Source organism: Mastacembelus armatus, chromosome 6 (genome assembly GCF_900324485.2).
Source record: "Mastacembelus armatus chromosome 6, fMasArm1.2, whole genome shotgun sequence".
Taxonomy (NCBI): domain Eukaryota; kingdom Metazoa; phylum Chordata; class Actinopteri; order Synbranchiformes; family Mastacembelidae; genus Mastacembelus; species Mastacembelus armatus.
The window spans coordinates 6191409-6212504 of NC_046638.1; the positions used below are offsets into that span (position 1 = coordinate 6191409).

The window sequence follows — 21096 nt, forward strand, 5'->3', positions numbered from 1 at the left end:
GTTCGCTTATTTTCATTTTCAGCTGTGAGATAAGAGCACCAAGTTTTGATAACATATTCCACGCCCTGTCAGCGTAAACCACAGGGTCGCCTGGTACTTGACCTGAAATACCACCTCTGCTCCATGCATGTCCTAGATATGCACGGAAAGTATTCTGCAAACAAGACGCTTTATCAGCAGCATGATAAAAATCACGACTCCGCAGCTTATTTTCTAATATATTTTATTAATTCCTAGGCTACAGCAGTTACAGAGTACAGACATTGTTGATACCCTTCATAGTTGTGGTCCTAGTTGTCTGGGTGCAAACTTGTTCTAGTATTGAACTCAACAGCTGTGGCCCCTGCAGACACGCTCTTTTCTAAACCATGCATTTTATCCCAGGAGCACTGCAGCCACAGCATCTGCTCAGTCACCTCACAAGGAGCCGCCTGTCCCCGTACACAGGCAATTTCAGTGAGAAATGGCCATGTGAACTGTGTTCCTCACCTCTGGACAGTAGGCTGTACATCAACAGCTCGGAGGACAGATGTACTACTGATCATTGCCTCCTGTTTGTGTTTTGTTTTTCTTTTTTTCTCTCCATCTTGTCTCTCTTGTGGAGAACAAGGAGACAGAAGCACCATTCATATCCCTGTTGAATCTCCTGTGCAGTTCTGTCAGTCTGTATCTCTCAGTCCCTGGTGCGGCCCTCAGCAGACCACTGTACACCCTTGTTGGCTTTATAAATGTCCTTTTATTTGCAGCCCCTGTCTGATGTGCACAGACTTACTGTACATAGGATGCTCCATCTCCTGAGGACTTTTCCTGTTTAATAACATCCAAACAGACTCAGTGAAATGAATTAGTGTGAGCAGGGGGCATGTGGAGGCAGGAAAGGCGGTAGTAGTGGTATCTGGAAACGGGTTAAGCAGGAGTTCATCCTCCAGTCTCCTGACTGTGCAGGGATGATTTTTTGATAGATGCCATCTGCTCACATGGACACACACAAGCAATTGAAAACCAAGCTGCTTCGCTTGTCCGTTCCTTTTTTCCACCATCTCTCTTGCTACCCCACAATGCTTCATTCAGGGTTTATCTCTTCCACTGTGAATAAATAGAGACACCTTATCTGTGCAGAGGAGAGTGGTGATAAATGTTTTCTCCTACTCTTCGCAAGGGTGAAAAGACAAGCGCACCACACTTCTTCATCATAGATGCTCTTTTCAGGGCAACTGAATAGGAGACCTTTTTCATTCAGGTCATGTTTGTGTTTGAGAAATTTGCAAAACAATCTAAAAAAGCAAAATGCAAAGGCATACCATGCAATATAAGTGGAACAAAGAAATAAACAAAGCAGTCCATTTCTTTCTTTCTTTGTTCTCTCTCTCTCTCTTTTTTTTGTTTTGTGTTGTTTTTGTGTTTTTGGGAATAGGCCACAGGCTCTCGAAATGAAACTTTGTGGTGAGTTCCACTTTCTGTATTTTTGGATCCAGTAAAATAGCCTCTGAAAGTAGTGAATTACTGGCCCGTGAGCACTCGGCTGTTAAGCCCCTACATGTTTTGGGTAAGCTAGAGTTCATCCTGTTTTTAGTGTTACAGTTTTCTCAGACAGTTTAAACCATGTTGTCTCCTAGATGCACGTACTACATTTCAGAGATCGTTGCAATATTTTTGAGGTCAAATGAATTTGAACCCATTCCCAGTCTCTTTTGTTTCCTTTGCATTGGATTACTGACGTCTGTCATTTTCATTTTGAAAATAAAACCATAATCCTCATAAGCAACAAGCAATCCCATGTCTCCTGTCTGCAGCCTACAAACAGAAAAACAGCATCGACCAAACATACATTATTGTGTCCGACATTGGTTCAGCACATCTAAATTGACGTTAATCTCCTTCATTTTCTGTCCCCATTAAAAAACCGGATGTAATCTAAATATTGGCATATTGGTCAATCTTAGACCTACAACCACTTTAAGAAGCTTCTAGGTACAGTTTTACCAACATTTCCACTCTTCAAAATGCACTTTTGTAAACTTCCTGGTAAAATAGGTGTGGTCCATTTGCATTCCCTTGTTCCTCTTGTTTGTCTAAAGTACATATACTGTAGGCTTCAGGGGACTGTGAGCAGATGTGTGAAGGGCATGTCAGCTTGGCATTAGACGCCTGAAGAATCTGGGGAATAGAGATTTCCTTCAGATTGGCGATAGGCTCGTCTTTTCATGTCAGAGGATTATCCTATGATGAAGGGACGTCATGCTGAGGTGGATTTCTAATCTCATCTGCGCTCAGTTTTACAGCTGCCACTGTTGCCCTTGGACTTCATGACCCTGTCCTGAACTATCCCCTCTATAGCTTTTCCTTTCTGTACTACCTTGCTCTTGCACCAATGTATCATTGTTTGTACTTCCCACATCAAATCCATTCCACCTTTTTTGCTCGACTCTTCTACTTTTGTACTGTGTGCATGAGATCAGAGATAACAAAGCTGATGTGTGATCATGGTAATTCACATGATTACACTCAGCAGCAGGCTGTGTGGCAAAAGAAGACAGCTTGGCTCTGCCTTGTACCTGCCACCAACCTACCACCACATGCAGCTTTAAGTTCATTAGAATCCAGGCTTTTGCCTGGTCTGCCCACAGGCTTCCAAGCCATGCTTTTCAGCCCTACAAACTGTGACCAAGTTTAGCTCAGCAGGTGTACTTTTACCGCTGAAACAACCTTGACGCTTTCTCAGCACACGCTTTCACCTCATTCTGTGACCAACTACACATGCACTCAACCCATTGTGGGTTACTTTATTCTTTACACTGCTGTGCTGGTTTTTTCCCCACTCCTGCTTTTTTTTCTGCTCTTGCCTTTACCTTTAACCACTGTGACTTTTCCCTACCCCCTCACTGTTTGGAGCATGAGTAAGAGGAACATGATGAATATTGTTAACATGCTCACACTGCTCAAAGAGATAAATGATTCACGTGTGGAGGGAGTAGCCTTAATTGCTTGGTTGAGAGGTTGTGGGCAGGATGTTCTGCACGAGAACTGAGACATCCTAATAAAAAAGCAGAGAGGGAGTTGGTTGATGTGATATGAGGTTTGGAAAGGTAGGCAGATTTTTGAGAAAGTTAACCCAGAGGAAAACATGATCTCAAATGCTGTTCAAAAGGCATTTTGGGAACAACAGTGGTGTTGGCTGTCAGCAGCCTTGAGGTTGCATAGCGGAGGACTGAACACCAGTGATGGATGCACAATACAGACATCTGCCTCAGCCTCCCTCCCCTCACCCACTTCCCCATGGCAGCTGAACTGACAGGCTGACAGAGACACACACTAGAGGCTTTTGATACTACCTGCTCACTGGAGGCATGTCAGCCAACCCACCTACTCAGGCCACTGGCAAAAGCTCACACCTAGGCAGACATTTTAGTTTGGCACCAAAGGCCACGTATCTGAAGACTTATAAGCAATGATGAGAGCAATGGATCACCTTGATTTCCATCATGGGAAATCTTAGTCAGGGGTTGTATTGGCAGGAGAAAGGAGATCAGGAAGCTAAATTATATTTTGCTTTGGTAATTGAGTCTGGTATGCTTTGCTATCAAAATGCCATTTAGTTAAACACTTGAGAGGAAAGGTGGTCAGGCCAGCTTCAATCAGTGTAATGCAATGGTTGATGTTTAGTCCAGCTTCCTCACTTTTGGGAGGAGAAAACAGATCTCTTGGACTTTCAATATATGGAAGATCTGTCAATGCTTCATTTCTGTGCAAATTGAGGGTACCTTTGCAGGATTTGTCAGCTTGCTGATATATATTTCTCAGAGAGATTTGAGTTTGAAATGGACTTAAAGTGGCTGAACAATAATTGAAACTGGGTAGAGCCACTTATTCCACCTGTAATGCATTTTCACTGTGCTTTTTGTTCTTGACTTAGTTGCTTCATTGGAGTGCCATTTAATCCTAGCTAAGGCACCAGAGAGTGCAGTTCATTTTTATCCATGAGTCATTTCACAGTTAATCCTCAAACTGACCAATTTATGCCCACCAAGATCATTTTTAATTATCACCTCTATTTTACACCTAATATGATGTCCAACTGGTTTATGTTAATATGATGTTAATGTTAATTGCTGTTGAATATTGGTGCTCTTCCTTTTTTTACTTTTATTTTTTCATTCACACTGTGTGATTAATTATCACTGAATGTAAGCCTGAGTCAGAACTGGTGGGTGACAGATGTATGAAGGGTCCATGCACTGGCAGCAGCTTGAGATGAAGGTCACACCAAATTGAAAGAGCAGAAGAGGTAGATATTGTGGCAAATCAAGGAAGAATTAGAGGAATGGTCTACATGAGTGTAACTGTAAAATGAGATGAGTGATCTTCATTGACCTAGGAATTAGCTTAGTTAGTATGACCATAGTATAAAAAATATAGTATTTTCTCTGTTTTGACTTATGTCATGTTTTGACTCATGCAACATGGCTCCACAGGAGCACTTCTTAAAGATAGGAGAGTGGGAGACCATCAGTAGGGGACTGGACATAAGTCAAAACACAGCTGCAGGAGTGGTTAGGAGAAATAGGAAGAGTAATACCACCATTAATACAAGGCCATCCACAAAAAGTGACAACTGCACAATTTAACTTTTTATGCAACCTTGCACTGAAAAAACAGATGGGTAAGTGCTTCTGATTTGGCACAAGGGTTATCTGTTGAGAGTGTTGTTTCAGTGATCAGACAGTGCAAAGGCCATTGTGTGAAGTCAGCCTCTACAGACAGCACCCATGAAGAAAACCATTACTCACAAAACATCTCATAACTACAAGATAAAACTTTGCCAGAGAACACACAAATAGGGCAGATGAATACTGCCAGCCCATTCTTTGGTCTAATGAAACCAAAATAAATTGATTTGGCTCAAATTGGGTCCAACATGTTTGCTGAGAACCTGATCAGAGTTACCATACTGTACTTGGATTAGAACACATCTTAACAGGTGTGTTGCATTTGCAGTTATTTTAGATTCATTGTTCACTCAGAATTACATTTTAATAACATTTCAAAACGTTAATCTTAAGACTGTAGGCAGGACGTGCTCTAAAATAGCAACATTAGAACTTGTGGAAACATGCTGTCCTTATCGGTGGCATCTGCTGAAATCTGCTGGCAACTGGACGTGGACATGGGGGTGGCATCACTGCTGGATGTTGGGTGTTTGTCTCTTGGTTGTCTGTTTCAATCAAAAGCTGGTGGAGCATTCGCTGTTGGAAAATGAGATGTTCTTCATGAATACCTGTGCTTGTCAGCGTGAAGCTTACAGACCTTATTTAGCACTTGCTTTTTACTGGTCATTATGCCTTTAAAATGAAATGTAATGCTGAATGAATGAAATTCTGAAGCAGAGAGTAATTGATATTCAGCGTTGCATTACACAAACACCTCCAGCTTATAGGTCTATTTACCAGTTCCACAGTGCCAAACTCTAAATTCACTATCTTTGTTATCATACTGGGATAATCCATTACATAGGCAACAGTGTCTCCCTCTATTGCAGTTCACGATGAAATGATACTGTGAAGGTGAAATAATTTCTTTGTCAGTATCATGTCCTTTTTTTTTTTAAACAAAGTGAGTATCATGGCCTTTCAGTAGCCTATGATCCAAGAGGGACTTATTAAAATCTGATCATACAACAATTGCTAAAGTTACCGAGGATCTAGTTAAATGCCACCGGCTCTGCCGCTTCCCGTCCATAAACTGAGAGACCATTTTACTGTAGCCGTAGTCTCAGCACTAGCAAAGATACTGTCTTAACCTTAGAGACTGACATTTTTATAGTGACCACCAGTCGCTAAAATGATGTGGCTGCAAACGTTTGAGATGTTTTGGAGATTTTTTTTTTTTTAAGGTAAGAGAAACATTTTAATATTTTAAGACAAGTTCAGGTTTTTACTGATGCCCATGGCAAAATTAGCCACCAGGCAGTAGCAACAGAAAGACTCAGCAGAGAAAAACATGAGTAGAATAGAAGTACAAAACTAATTTGGAATAAAAACACCAGGAAAATATGCACACAGCAACTATGCAATAAAACAGTGAAAATAAAGCAGTCTGGAGGTGAGCTTTGTCATGTTTTGTTGCATACCTTTTGTAAAACAGGCACCTGGAAGGCATTAGTATGAGTCAGACCTTAAACTTGCCAATGACCTTGTTGAGTTGGGGCACTGTGGTGCAGACCTGTAGAAGTGAATACCTCTGTGGTTATTTCTGATCAGCCCACCATGACCTTTGTGCTGGAGCAGTGTGAAAGTAACAGAAAGTATCTCTGAGCATATTTTTTTGTTTCCCATTGTCAGCAAAACCCAGTGTCTATTCGTTCTTAAGCTTCATAACTTTTTTTTTTTTGTTGAATCTTTTTTTTTTCTTTTTTTTTTTAAACTCTCTTCTTTGTCTTTTCTTACTCAGTGTATCTGTAGTCTACGTGGATATTAATCCTGGTGCTTCAAACCTGCCTCGGGCTTAGAACTGTCTTCTGAAATGCAGATCTGTGGAGGTGTCATCATAGCTCTATATCTTGGGTGTCTGCGTTTGCCCCCCAGCCTCACTCTCCTATTCATGGAGCAGTGATGACATGCATTATTCCTCACTGACTCATCTGGACAGCCTCAAAGCTCCCCAGTTTTCGTTTCCTCTGTCAACTTTTTTAGGAAAAAGGAAGTTGGATATTTTATGCTGGTGTCTGCAAATCACATAGACATGGACTCTGCATTTTTGCTACACTATCCCTTCTCTTCCTCAATCTGAATCTGAATCTGTCTGTCAGCCATGTGATAGTCATGCAGATAACTTGTGCTTAAGGCATGATATTTTTTTTTTTTCCCTGTGATACTCTGTTTCCAAGTATTCAACCTTCTACAAATCTTTGTTTACTGTTACACTGCACTGGGTTTTGAGCCTCTAACTAAAGCATGTGAATAGGCCATGGAAAAAAAACTGACATCCAAGTCACAACGATATGCTCCTGTAAGACTGCCTAAATATTTACAAGCCCTCAAAACACATGCTATCGTACCACTCAGCCTCCCGTTTGTTCAGCCTGTAAGTTTTTACACTCCAGCCCTGTGCTCACTCCCTTCTGCCAAAGCTACGTCTATTCCACGTCCTGTCTGAGCTGATCCTACGTCATTGATCCCTTGGAGGAGCTGTGCTCTTTAATTACAGTCATTAGCCAGAGTAGAGTCTGCTGCTAGGGTTAGAGACCCTCATTGCCTTGTCTCTTTCCTCACCACACGGTGAACATCCTAATGCTTTTCACTAGTACATTTTCTGAAAACACGCTGCAGTTACAATGTTTACAGAAAACATGCTGCCAAATTGGATCCACAAATCACACCAGGTCTCACCAGGAGACGTTTTCTCTTTCTCATCCTCTTTCAATTGGATATGGAGGAGAAGTGTGTAGCCCTCCAATAACAGATTGAAGCAAAAAGGGGTGTAAGAGGCCATGTCAGTGTGGCGTCACTTGTTAACTGGTGGACTGGTGCCGACTGGTGGCGTGACCAGGCCAGAGTAGCAATTTATCCACCACTCCAGACCTCCATTAAAATCTCTCTGTAGTCCTCCCCATTGAGATCAACAGTACACTTCCACTTACATGTCTCTTCTCATCCTCCCTTAGCCACTGTTTTTATTTTTAACCAGGCTCTGTTCTGTTTCACATCTTCCAGCCCCTGTTTTCGTCTACTGTCAGGATGTCATCACGCATTCCTCTGTGTCTGTCGTTTACTCAGTCATATGGAGCTGTTCTTCTCTTTGGGTAATGGAAAACATGAACTTGTATTTTGATCCCACTGGATTCTATGTGTCTTTCCACACTCCAACTTGAAAACAAAATGTTATCCCCCTTGAGCAGCATGCAAAAAAACACACATCTGTTCTACACGTAAGATATAAATAAAAGACCCAATCACCATAAGCCAGCAATATTATTAATTATGGTGTAATTCCACATCATGAAGTGTGTTTTTCTGGATGTGAAATCAGGTTAAACCAGATTAACCTGTACTTCTATTTCTGCAGATTTGTGATCCACACAGTCCCGACCATAGTGTCCATTAAATATTTGTTTGTATTTGTCCCCTGCCCCATGTCACCAAAGCTGTGGCTGTTTTTATTATATCAGTAAGGTAGCATTTGAGAAGTGAGTGTTGGTGATATGTCCTTAATTTGTGTAGGTCAGGCATAGTGCAGCATGACCTGGCTGCAGACTGATATTTTTTTTTTGAAGAAGTAGGTTAGGTCTTGGAAAAAAACAACTACTGTCACGTTTTACAGTTCCTTCTGCTGTGGTTACCATTGAGGAAGCACTAAAAGGTTTCTGGTTTAACTTGGGCTTTTAGTTGCCACAGTATCATGATGGAATACAGTCCTACCTTTGTCTAATGGCATGTGCCTCACGCTCGCTGGTGTTCATGTCAGTAACGGAACCCAAGCCAAGCAAGCCTCTGTGTTTTAGTGCATTATTATTCGCAGCAGCAGACCACCCGTAGAGCTTAGACAAATAAAAATCCCATTTCCTCTCTTTCCATTGGTGGTATTAAGAGCCGAGGATTGTGTTGTTGCCTGAGTGCCAATGAAAAAGCCACTCAGTGTGTGAGCAGTTAAAGCCCTCTCAGCGCAGCGAGGGTGAGGCCTTCCTTCTGTATGCATCACCCCAGCCAGTTTGATCGATTCAGTGTTTGCTCTGTCTTGTCTAAGTGTGAGCTCACACTGCCCACTCCACCTACAGAAAATAATCCAGGCTTCAACGAGGGCAGCCTGCTTCCTCTAGGCTTCCTTAGCACAGGCTCACATAAATACAGTATACAAATGAGTACATGTATAGTGAGTCCACAGACAGTCTGTCTTTCAGCCTAAGGGAGGTGGACAGCCCAGCCGTGGATCCATGAATTCCTCATAACACAATCTGTTGGCTGATCAATAATTCAAGTATATCTGTGAACAAGCATGTCTGAAACCTTTCTTACCTGCGCTTACCATGGCCTTCACCAAAACTTTAGTGTTCTGTCCTTGAGATGGACCCAGCTTATGTCTGTGCGATTTTTGTGATTTGCTTGCTTTAGTTAGTTCTCAGGTAGTGTTTCTTCTAGTACATGGTTGTCTCCTTTGCATGGGTAGGAGGCAGTGGGGCATGTGAGGCAGTCGGGGCCTAATGGTTAGGGAGTTGGACTTGTAACCTGAAAATTGCAGGTTTGAGTCTCAGGTCCGGCAGGAATTGTCGGGGGCACAGAGTGACTAGCCAGGGCCCTGTCCACCTTCAATACCATGACTGAGGTAAGACCCTTGAGCAAGGCACCGGATCCCCAACTGCAGCTGGCTGCCCACTGCTCTGGGTGTGTGTTCACTGCTGTGTGTGTGTACTTTGGAATTGGGTTAAAATGCAAAGCACAAATTCTGAGTATGGGTCACCATACTTGGCCATATAAGTCACTTTCTTTCTTTTATTTACACACAGGAGAGCCCTTGGCCATTGGGGATTACGGTGTGTTCACTATTTTAAATGTGTTCATCTCCCGTGTCTTTGTCTCCTCAGCAGTGTGTAGATGTGAAAGTGTCCATCTACAGTTGGCAAAGTTGACGTGTGTGTGCCTGCGCTTATCCACGATCTGTCTCTCCCTCTAGGCAGCTAGACAAATCAAAAGGATGGATCTCATTAAAAGGTATAGAGCCTGTGGAGAGGTCAGCGGCTGAGTCCTCTGATTAGTGGGCTCCGGCAGGCTGCCTGGGTGCTGTGTTTGGCGAAGGCAGCGGTGGGTGGATGGGGGGGGGTCCTCTCATCAACATGCCTCTCATCTCTCTCCAGCCCACACCTGGGGGCTGATGTGCCTAACACTCTTTCACCGCAGGCCTCAGTCCCATCTGACAGGGTCAAGGACAGTACACGGGTCCACGGTTTTACCCCTAGTCCTCATCGTCTGGCCCTCTCTATCTCCTCTACTTCCTCTCATGGCCTAATGGGCTGCCTACTTCCAGTTCTGTTTTTATCCCTCTTTGAGTGTTTTATCAAAGGCCACATTCAGTTTCCATCCCAGTGACAGCCTCTCTCGCTGCATATCAAGCTGCACCAATAGCCCGACAAGCCGCTTTCTGGGTCGTTAGTGACTCGTTCCAGAGCTCGGATTCCTATCAAAGCCAGCGACCATGAACCAGGGATGACTTTCAGCCAAGGGCAAAGTGTGTGAGTGTGAGAGAGACTCTGACTTAGAGAGACACCATGCTTCTGAATGTTGCATGACTTTGGACAGTTTCTGAATTTTTTTTTTTTTTTTTCCTTCGGAACGGTCTTCCTCTTTGCTCTTGCTGTCTGGTCCCCCATGCGCCTTGCAGTTTAATGCCCTTCCAGATAAAACAACGCTAGTAAACTTCCTCTTTGTTTCTCTCCTTCCTTTTCTCACTGATAACAATGCTATCTGAAAGTAGGCCCTGGCAGCACTCCCCATCTATTCAGTTCCCGCACTCCACCCCTCACCTCCTCTTCCTCTCTCGCCATATGTTAGGGTGTATTGTATGTAATCAGTACGTGGAGGAAGGGTGTTTTTTTTTTTTTTTCTTTTCACTTTTCTTTTCTTGGACCCATCACGGGAGGAGGTGGCAGGAGCAATTTCGGATGGAGAAGACTAGCGAGTATGTGCTGACTGTCACTTCCATTAAGTGTGCTGTCCTCAATTGCCTCCCTATATGCCCAGACTCTGCTCTCACTAAGCCAAGGTCCCTTTTGTTCAGTGTCCAATCTTTCTAATCCACAAGCCCTCCAGTCCACTGATATGCTGTTGTAATTACAGAACTTTTTTTTTTTTGTAAACTTTTCCTATATGAGGATTTAGATAATTTTTGAAGCTTATTTTTGTTTCTATACACATTTTGACAGTGTTGACTTTCTTTTAAATATGTGTGTTAATGTAAGTTTTTGGCATCAATTTCCCCCGAGAGCAGGAAGGGATAAAATAACAATGGTCCACACATTGCTGCATAGCTTCCACAGCCTCTCTCCTCTTCCACTCTCTGCCCCTCACAGGCTCAATCAATTAATAAAGCTTGACATTTATTGGAGAAAACAAATAAAAGTGCTTGGTTTAGGGATTGTTTCGTATTCAAACCACACTGATTTTTTTTTTTTTTTTGTGTGTTTGTTTACATATCATTGGCTGTCCTCTTCTCAGGACAACAGTGTATTGGCAAAAAACAGAGGCCTCAAAGGAATTCAGTTTAATGCTCTGTAACTGCCTTTCCTAAAGGGCAGTACTGTGCCTCTGGTTGTTGAAGTCTGTTTAGCAGAATAATCAGCGCTTTAATTAACAAAAGTCAGTTTAGAATATCAATTATAGTTTTCCTTTATTTGCAATCATGTCACACCAAGAAACAATTATGACTGAGTCTGAGTTTCTATTGTCTCTGGCTGGTGATAATTAGTTACTTTTTGCTTATAAATCACATTCTTTTCCATAAATAACTTCCCCTCCTGTCCTTTGCTCTCATTTGCCTTTTTATACTAATGAGCAGTCTTTAACCTCCCCCTTCCCTTTAATTATGAGTTTGCAAGTCAGTCTTTGTGTGTTCTGTTGAAGAGAGAGGGCAGAGTGTTTTTATTGAGAGCCTTAGGGCCCCACTAACATTTTCTCTGTCTCATCCCAGTCCAGACACAGTGCTCACTCTGTTATGACAATCATCACCATGGTGCTCGTTCAAACTAGAGCTGAAGCTCGATGACACACAGTTACCTCCATGTACAGATCTGGTAATGTGTCAAGGTTTTAGGCTCTTGTTTAGATTTGTATCCATCATCTATCAAAGGCATCTGATAGACATAAATTTATTCTGATGGATAACAACCACAAACATGCAGCCACAGTCATTACTCTCTTCAGGAGTCCTGTAACAGATGGCTATATTTATCACGTTTCTCAAAATCACTCCTGATTCACCACCATCACTGAAACTAAGACTAAAAATAGTCATATCTCCGAGTAACACCTAAAAATGATTTATGATGCCTCTTACTCTTACTTTCAGCAAGGAAAGGCCTACTCTTTTGTAACAAGTTTGACGTTTACAAATGTGGTTTTAAACAGTGGGAAAATTCAAATGCAGAAATCAGTGCCCCTTGAAGTGAAGGCTTAATGTGAATATGCAAGAAGCTGCTATAACGAAGATAACACATTAAATGCTTTATTTAGCTTTTATTTATATCACTGCTATTTCTGTAGTAATGTATTAACCCTGTAATAACCCTTTATTGGACAGCCACCTATAATGTGATTCCACTGTGCAAAATGATCCTTACCTAAATCCCTATAATTGAGCTTTGTATCCAGTGGGGACTGTTTTCAGATAGAAGTTGCAAACTGCTCTCACTGAGGACCCTTAAGTCATGTGGATCCAGGCCATTTGGCCACTAAATCAAAGATCATGTAGTTCTCATCTGTAACCACTTGAGTATTAATGCTGTGATAACGTTTTCGATTCACATAAGTGTGCTCATTCGTTCTCTGGTCAGTTATTTGAATGTGTGCCATCCATGACTCCAGCAAATGCAGCGAAACCAGGAATCTCCATGGATGTGGCTTGTTTTTATGAATTCATATGGAATAGTGGAGAAACAAAGGCAGCTGTGAGAGTCTATGGAGCTGTTAAGAACGATCAAAGATAGATTTATTATGGCCAAAACTTTCACTTGTGGTAGACTGAAAATGTCACTGTTGCTCAGCTACATCTTCCCTGTTGATTTTTTAAAAAAACAAACAAACAAAAAAAAAACAAACACACACACACAACATTGCAATGACTTTGGTTTCTGTAGAGACAGCATGGGGTCTTCTTGTTCATCCCCCACATGATCTGTTACAAAAAGTACTGAATTTTTGTCTAAACAGTATCTTTTAAAACGTTCTGTCATTCTGTGTTTGCAGACTATCTCTCCGTCCACAGAATCTGTGCTCTGTTGGGACACCTTTGAAGTGCTCCTTAATTTTGTGGGAGATAGGAGTGATTGCCTAATTTAGGGATGCCGATGAAATGGTCTTGGTTCTTGTCCTAAAAGTAGGACCAAAACACATCACTCTGAAAAATGGTTTTCACTTAGGAGTGATTTCCTACTCTAAAACATTCAATAAATTGTGGGTTCAATCTGAAATTACACAAAGTGACAGAAAACCCTGAGATGGCCTAAATCCAAACTGTGTTAAAGTCCCCAGGTTACTAGGAAAAACCTATTTGCCAGTGACATTGACAGTGTGCTAGTGTACCTATAAGAGAAGTTGTATTGTTTTAGGGTGGTCACAGCAAATGTTGATTTATTTTTTTTTTCTGTTTATAGCACTTTGTGAAAAGTTAATTAATAAAATAAATGATGTATGACATAGTAAAAAATTAGAGAACTTCTGCACAGTGCTGTATTTTATGTTACTCTCACACACTCTGGTTTTGCGAATAGCAGGCTCTGAGGTTCCTCTTCTTCGCTGGCTGGGGTAATGACATGGCTGTGGTCCTCTTTTCACCACACATTTTGCTCTGTTTGTGTGTGTTCTGGATACTGGAAGTGTGTCATCAGCCCACTGTCCCACTATCATCAGCCTCAGCCTCCTGCAGCAAGCAGTGAACAATGTTTTGTTTTACTTCACCTCTTCTCGTTTCCATTTCATCCCTCATTTTTTTCTTGTTTGAATGGAACAGTCCTCATGTTTTCACATCTTCACAATGTTTGAAAATAATTTGTCATACTTGATTGCCACTGAGACATGACCAAAGTTTTTTTTCCTTCTCCCAGTTATTGCAGAGTTGTTTGCATTTGCCAGTTGGCCTGTCCAGAGTGGGTAAAGGGTGCAGTGGAACCAATTATAGCAATGGGTTTTGTGTGCAGTAAGTGTAGCATGGCGGTAGTGGGTGTGATGGGTTTTTAATGGGACTGAGCCACAGTCACAGTTGTAAAGGCTTGTTGTTTCTGATGATTGCAATGGTCAGTATATGATAGGTGGGCCAGCAGGGCATAGTCCACTTGAATCTGTGACTGATCGGTAAGATCAAGCACCACTCACAGCCAGATGGTTTCCCACCAGTATTTTAAATAGCTTTTTGTTCCACTGATTTATAATTGAAATGAGAGTAATATTGCCAAGATTTTTTGCAAATCTGAAGGCAAAATAAAAGGCCTGTGCTACTGGGGTTAAGTGCTTGTGCTTCCATCTGTTAGTCACATTGCTCATAAGCTTTGTTTGGTTTTTATATTGAAGTACTAAGTGGAAACCGAGAATTAAATAACCCTGATTGTTCATTTCCCATACTGATAATTGATGTGCTAATTATTTGCTATTTCATGACAGAGGTTGAAAACAACATCCAAAGAATACTTTCTAAGGGAGAGTATTCTTAGGATGTTATCACTTGAGTAATGAAAGTGTCCCATCTTCTCTGTCTTTGGAGCCAGTGTGTGATCCTCCGTCTGGCTAGGGTCTGTATGGTAAATGATATGAGGCCCATTAGCTAGATCTTTGTCTGTTCATACTGCTGGCTCTTCCTGATAGCTAAAGTGTTTTCTGCTTATTAACCATACTGTCATATGCTCTTTGTAAGGATGCACATTAATCTAAATGCATGCCAGTACATTAAAATTCTTTATAGCAGCACACACTGAACCGCAAGAGTCTTGATCAGCTAAGAAATGAATGGAAGTATGTCAGTGCGCTAGTTTTTTTTTTTTTTTTTTTTTTTTTTTGTTTTTTTTCCTCTAGCTCACTGTAGCCTATCGAATAAGTGATTTGTATTCACACTGCCTTGTGGTCCCCTGCCCTGTTTGCAGTAGCCAATCTGGACAGGGGGTTGTTATCAAGGGCCTGAATGAAACAGCTGCCTTGTACTCTTCATTGCAGCTCCGTTTAAGTCCTTCTATGCCTTTGAAAATGTCATGTTTTGCCTGCTGTGTCAGACACACTGCTCACTAATGGCTCCTGGCTTTGATCCAGCCTTATCCCACATTCTGAACCTGGCTTTGGGTGCATCAGGTCCCTCTCACAACTCGTAGACTTACCTGGATCATGCCAACCATCAGCCAACCACTGTGGGAAAGGCATTTGGAAAATAAACCACATTTCATGGACAGCACTGAGAGGGGGCGGCTAGAACCCGCCACTACTAACATGCAAATATTTAGCAACAAGAGGGTTTCAGCAAAGCCCAGCAGGTAGGCCACACCAGGCTTTTCCAACTGTTTTGGCTCTGGCTTCCCATTGCCCTTGACTCTGTGTGCTGCTTTTGAAATCAAATGCACGTACAGACTTGTCAGCTCTATGTAGCCACTAGCAGCAAACCTAAGTACATCACCCTTATCTGTGATGTCACTTGCTTCCTCACCTGTCCATGCTCATCCATGCCAGGTCATAAGCCACCACCCGCCCCCTCTGTAGACCTGTCTGTTTAGCTGTAATGCACCCTAAGCCATTTGTTGAGAAGGGTATTAGCCTATATTTGTGGGCATAGTCTCTCTGTCATCCAGACCTGAGAATGGCTGTTCCAGATGGTTTATTAGTCACTACTATGTGTATTTGTTGGTGAGAGAGCTGCTGGTGTGTGTATGTGGCCTAAGACTGGTTTGATTACAATGGGATGAGATAGACGGCCCAAATGAAGATAAAACATGGTTGCTTCTATTGTTTCATATCATGCACTTCTGTACGTATATGTGTGCACAGATTTGGAGTTCTGTGCATGTACCGTCTAATAGCCATCCCCAAACGTCCACATATTCACATCCCCAGTGCAATCTCATGTCTAGCTCTGACTTGGCTAGCTGGGCTTCATCCGTGATTTGGAGTGCAGCTTTCCTGCCTGTAGGCTGCTGTAATGATAGCTTCTGCAAAAAAAAAAAAAAAAAAGCCCAGCTGTTTGAGATTGAAAAGTGGAGAGGAGAATGAGGAGGAGGATGCAAGTGTCACCAGGCTTTTATTGTACAGCTGCAATCTCATACAGTTTCACAGAGCAGATCTAACAAAAGCAAGAACACGTGCACCATGAAAGATTAATTGGTTGCTGTTAGCTCTAACTCTCATCATCACCTGCAGCAGAGAAGGTAGGGAATACAAAAAAGAAACGTGTTGCCTGGTGCTGGTGAGGATAATAAGGCACCGGGGGAAAGGCGTTTTTCTCTCTTTGGCCGTTGGCTGACAAAGTTTCTAAAGTCAAGCACCTCAAAGTTAGAAATTGAAGCTGAGATGCTGTTGTTTTGTGTTCACCTGGTCTAGTTGGCACAGTGACAGCTCCTCAGCTGGCACTGATTGCACTGTGGACATGGTTAACAGCCTATTTGGAAGTTGTGTGTGTACGTGTGGGTGTGTATGGACTTGTATCTTTAGCTCTGTGCATGCTTATACACAAGTGTGCAACGCGCATGCCCGTGAGTGCGTGTGTGTGCTGTGTGCATGTGTGTGGGGTACACCACCGCTGTCCAGACACATCTGCCTGGCTTTAATTAGTTTTGCCTGGCACAGGCACCAACCAGTCTCTCTGGTGTTTAATAAGAGCCTAGACAGTGTGCATTTATCAAGGTCTGAATGCTGCTGAAGGATCATGCATTTATTTGGGCAAAATCACCTTAACATAATTATTTTCTTTTTATTTTCCGAAGCACGTTGCAAAGAACTTCCTGTTCCTCCTGCAAGCTATGGCAAGTTGAAACACAAATTCTCACTCCTGCAAATAATTTGGTGCTCTGTCAGATCTCTTCCTTCACCCACTCCTTGTTTCGTCTTAGGCATTGTAATATGTCATATGTCTAACCCAAATTTTTAGTGCTTCCCGGGTTCTCTCTTCCTTGTCCCCCTTTGCTCTTTGCTCTTTGTAATAAGTATGCCAGGCAGAGGGGCAGAGGCTATTTCTTGTTGTCTTATTGATCAGAATTAGTAAGTGCAAACAGACCCACCCTAAATACTTCCTCCTTCAAAGTGCCTCTGTCCTCCCTATTTCTGATTTCTATAGTTTCAAATCAGAGCTGGAGATTTTCACTGATGACCCAATATGAGCTGACAGACACATTTCCCTCCCTTAACCTTCTTCTCTGTCTTCTTTCCCCCTATCCCTTCACATCTGTGAACGTTACCTGACGAGACTCATTTGTCAACCCACTTCCCAGCCCTACTCTTTGTGTCTGCATGCCCCAGCCACCTGATCCATCCCTCCTGTTGTTGCACCAGCACCAACAGAAGTGAAGAGCTGCTGTGTGTGTAGTTTGAGTGGGCGGGGAGACTGAAAAGACAGAAACTAAACTGAGCAGAGTAGAGCTGAGGTACACACAGGTGCAGCTCCTCTGTCAAAGTCTCTCAATTTTGGCTGTGTTTCTTTGTGGGATTCCCACTGTGGCCTTTGTATGTCTCACTCTAGTCTTAATCAGGTCTAGCTAAGGACTCCTTCGGGATAGGGTGGGCCCAGAAGGTGATATACCCACCCCAACTGTTGCTCCAGCTGCGGCCGTTCATGTCTTCAACATTGGTGTAGTGTATTTTGTAGTGTATGGATATTGTTTTTGTTATTATCTCTGACTCACTACAAGGACAATCTCCCCATAAGGGCTAATAAAGATTTTTGCTACTGTTGTAATATATTGCATGCCAGAAGTGCCTAAAAATAAGCTGAAGAATTCAAAAGCAGTAGAAGCAGCAGCTAACGTTGCCCTCAAGCTCTTCTTGCAAGATGAGTGAATGCAAATGGAGTTTTTAAAATAAAGTAGAATTCCCCAGCTGTAATAGTCTGCATGCCTAGCACAATACTGCATACCCCTCATTCAATTCCACCGTAACTTCCTTTTTTGTGCTGGATTGGCTTTCTGCTTCCTTCCTCTGTCAGCCCACTGGAGGAGATTGCTTTGATTTTTGGGGCAGACTTGACCAGATTAAATAGAGTCAGCATGGACGGGTGGCTCTCAGCCATCATCTCATTTGTGTCTCTCATTGTCACTTGCAGCTTCCCTCCATTTTTGTTCTCTCTCCTTCCCTTTGTTTGCCTCATGCTTTTGCTCACTATCTGGCCAACGATTGATAAGACCCAATCCATGACAATGCTTGGCGTGCATGCAACATGCAAAGCACTGGATCTGTGTTGACGCTCATGCATTGTGGCAAGTGTGTGTCTACTCAGGCTTTAGGAAGGAGCTGGGATGCAGCTCACGTCATTGTTTATCTACCTTTCTACTTCCAGATGGCGCTCAGCAGAAAGAATGTGCTTCTTGATACTCTACCGCTCTCTATCCTCGCTCTTTCCCTTCCTCCATCTCTCCTGTGGTTCACTCTGGTGTATCGACTTGGTTTCAGGTCCAGAACACGTAGCGTGAGGTGAGGGGGAAGGTTGTGAGAGCCAGAAAGGCAGACTGAGACTTGAGAGGGAGCCCAGGAAAAGTCAGGTGGTGTGTATGTCCTTATGTGCAAGTTATTGTATCTATGAGATTGCAGCATTTTAGTGTCTCTCTTCTATTTGTGAATCTGAATCCCAGTGCACTAGTACGACAACACATTTGAAACACTTGACACATTTTTCTTTTTTTTTTTTTCTTTTTTTTTTTTGAGGTCATTGAATCATAAAAATATCGTCTCAGGCAACAATTGAGCCGGCCAGCCTCGATCCTCTTGGCCGTCTGAATTGATGGACGGTCAATTCCAGCAGCGGGAGATAATCACAGTGTGTCAGCCTTCACTGATCCAAACTCTTATCTGTGTCTGCCCACTGCCAGCATGCCACAAATGACCAAAGCGTCATGCATTTCTCTTTATTGTTCCAAAGCCCAGAGGGAGAGAATGTGTTTATGGGTACTGAACTTAGCTTTTGCAGGTTTGTGCGATTGCATCCTTCGCTCTTATGAATGCATTTACCTGACGTGAACAGCCACTACAGGTGTACTTCAATCACAAGTTGAAAACATCCATTTCTGATATTTTTTTCTGTTTTTTTGCCTACTTCCTTTTCTAAATGAGTCATGCAATGTCTGAAGTGTCTGGCGAGTCATCTAAGTCCATACTCGGAAAGCATCTACTGTAACATGTCAGTGGTGGCAGGTAGGATTCAGTGTATCCCATGACACTGATATTTTTTTTAATCTTGTACTTTGCAGTCCTATTGCCTTCCCCATTCAAATGTAATCAAATAGGATTACTTTTCCCAAGTGTGTAGTACAACAATGGACATTGGCCAAAGCCCCCTTGTTTCTTGCATTTGCTTTGTTGGCTAAGGGTCTTGGAAGGGTTATTTTTCCCAGAGCGAGCTGTGCTAATTGTGGCCTAATGGCAAACTGTTATAGCTTAGAGTGGTAAAAAGCAGCAGTTGTTGAGGCTTGCTGCCTTTGCTGACTGATTACGCTGTCTAGTTAATGCACCCTCCTCAGATACAAATGGAGGGTGGTTATTGCATCAGGAGAGACAGTCAGCCTGTCAAAATCACCCTCTATAACAGACAGGAGTGGGAGATAAAGAGAGATGGAAAAGAGTGAAACAGAATATACTCTGTAGAGCCAATTTCATTGAGGGGATATGAGTATGGTAGTGCAATTATGAAATATAGCGAAAATAATGACCTTTTCTCAGCAGACTATATATAGGCCAGTGTAAATTATTTGGAGAATGGTCCACAGTATCATATAGATGATAGCCTGTGGATTCCTATATAGACGAAAGACAGTTTACAGTGAAAATTTGTTTCTCACTGGCACTGTGTTGAGCAAGAATGGTGAAAATGACAGCTATGGACACTGGAGATAGCACTTAAATGCAACACCTTTCCCAAGTTGTTGTCCTTGTGCTGCTCTTAGTCACTTCCAGTTGATATACTTGTTGTTTATGTGTGCACGGCTGTGTTGAATACTACAGAAGGAAAAAGGGCACTTTGACAATTACTCACCAGAGCATCACATGACTGCTTCAGCCTGAGATCCATTTTCATAAAGAAATCGCCTTCAGCACAACTTTTGCTACAAGTCACACATGAAAGCCCAGTGAAAGATGGCCTCATCACTGTTGCCAGTTGTGCCAAACACCCACAGTGGATGCAGCACTGCTCCTATGTTCTATGTATCTGTCTGGATAGATGCTAAGAGCTGGTACAAGACAGCTGCTGAGTTGTCGAGTAAAAAAAAAAAAATGGGGTCAGGAACTGAAAAACTCCTTTTTTTGACCTGCTAATTTAAGACGCAGACCCTGCTGGAATGTCAAGAAACAAGAAAACATGTCTAACAGCTAAAGTTTACACATGGGCCTGAAATATTTATTCTTAACCATCTATCAGCAGAAGTTACACATGCACATATATGTAAGCATGTTTGCATACACGTAAACACGTCTGCACTCTGGTCATGTAGTACACGGTATACAGTTCTCCTAAATGTATGGAGAGCATGGTGTATCTCTTTCTCTTTTGCTTTTAATCGGCTATGAAGTAGCTGAGTGACAATTAAACATATATACATTAACATTTTATAAATTATCTACCTATTGAATTTTTTTTTTTGCAATTAATACATTTTTTGTTTAGAATACATTACGCAAATGAGCTTGAGCTTTTGCACTAGAGACAGAGACAGAGCAAATAAAAAAATTTAACTGAATGCATTTCACAAAGAAACGTTTGTGATGGTCAGACACTTCTCTTGTTATGGTCATACTCTTTATCTGTTAATTGGTTATTAATATTTATGTATTCTAAGAACACGCAGCAAGGTGGTTCCCACTGTGTGTGTCGGTGCAAAGCCAGCAGATGTTAAACACATCACACAATTTAGATTTCTGGACTAGTTAGAAGTTTCTTTTTAGTATCATTAGTTGCTGTTCTCAGTGTAATTAATTTGGGTCAGGAGCATTGTGCAAGTAAAGTCAGTCAAAATTAGATTATTTTTCAGTCTAAAGACACTCATATAAGCACTTCCCTTACTCACGGCACCACGCCCAGCAGTCAGTGAGGGGAAAGCCACCCTGTGTTGGCAGTGTACAGTCATGCCTGACTTCACCCTCTTATTATCATGATTGCCTGCAAAAGGTGGCAGGACAGTGAGTCTATTCAGTCAGCCAGACAGCTTCATAATGTGACTGTGGA

General features: G+C 42.2%; 1 protein-coding gene across 1 annotated transcript in view; it reads left to right on the top strand.

Moving 5' to 3' along the window:
- Positions 1–21096, top strand: part of plxnb2b (plexin b2b) — a 114179-nt gene that overhangs the window by 528 nt on the left and 92555 nt on the right. The gene's annotated exons all lie outside the window — the stretch shown is intronic.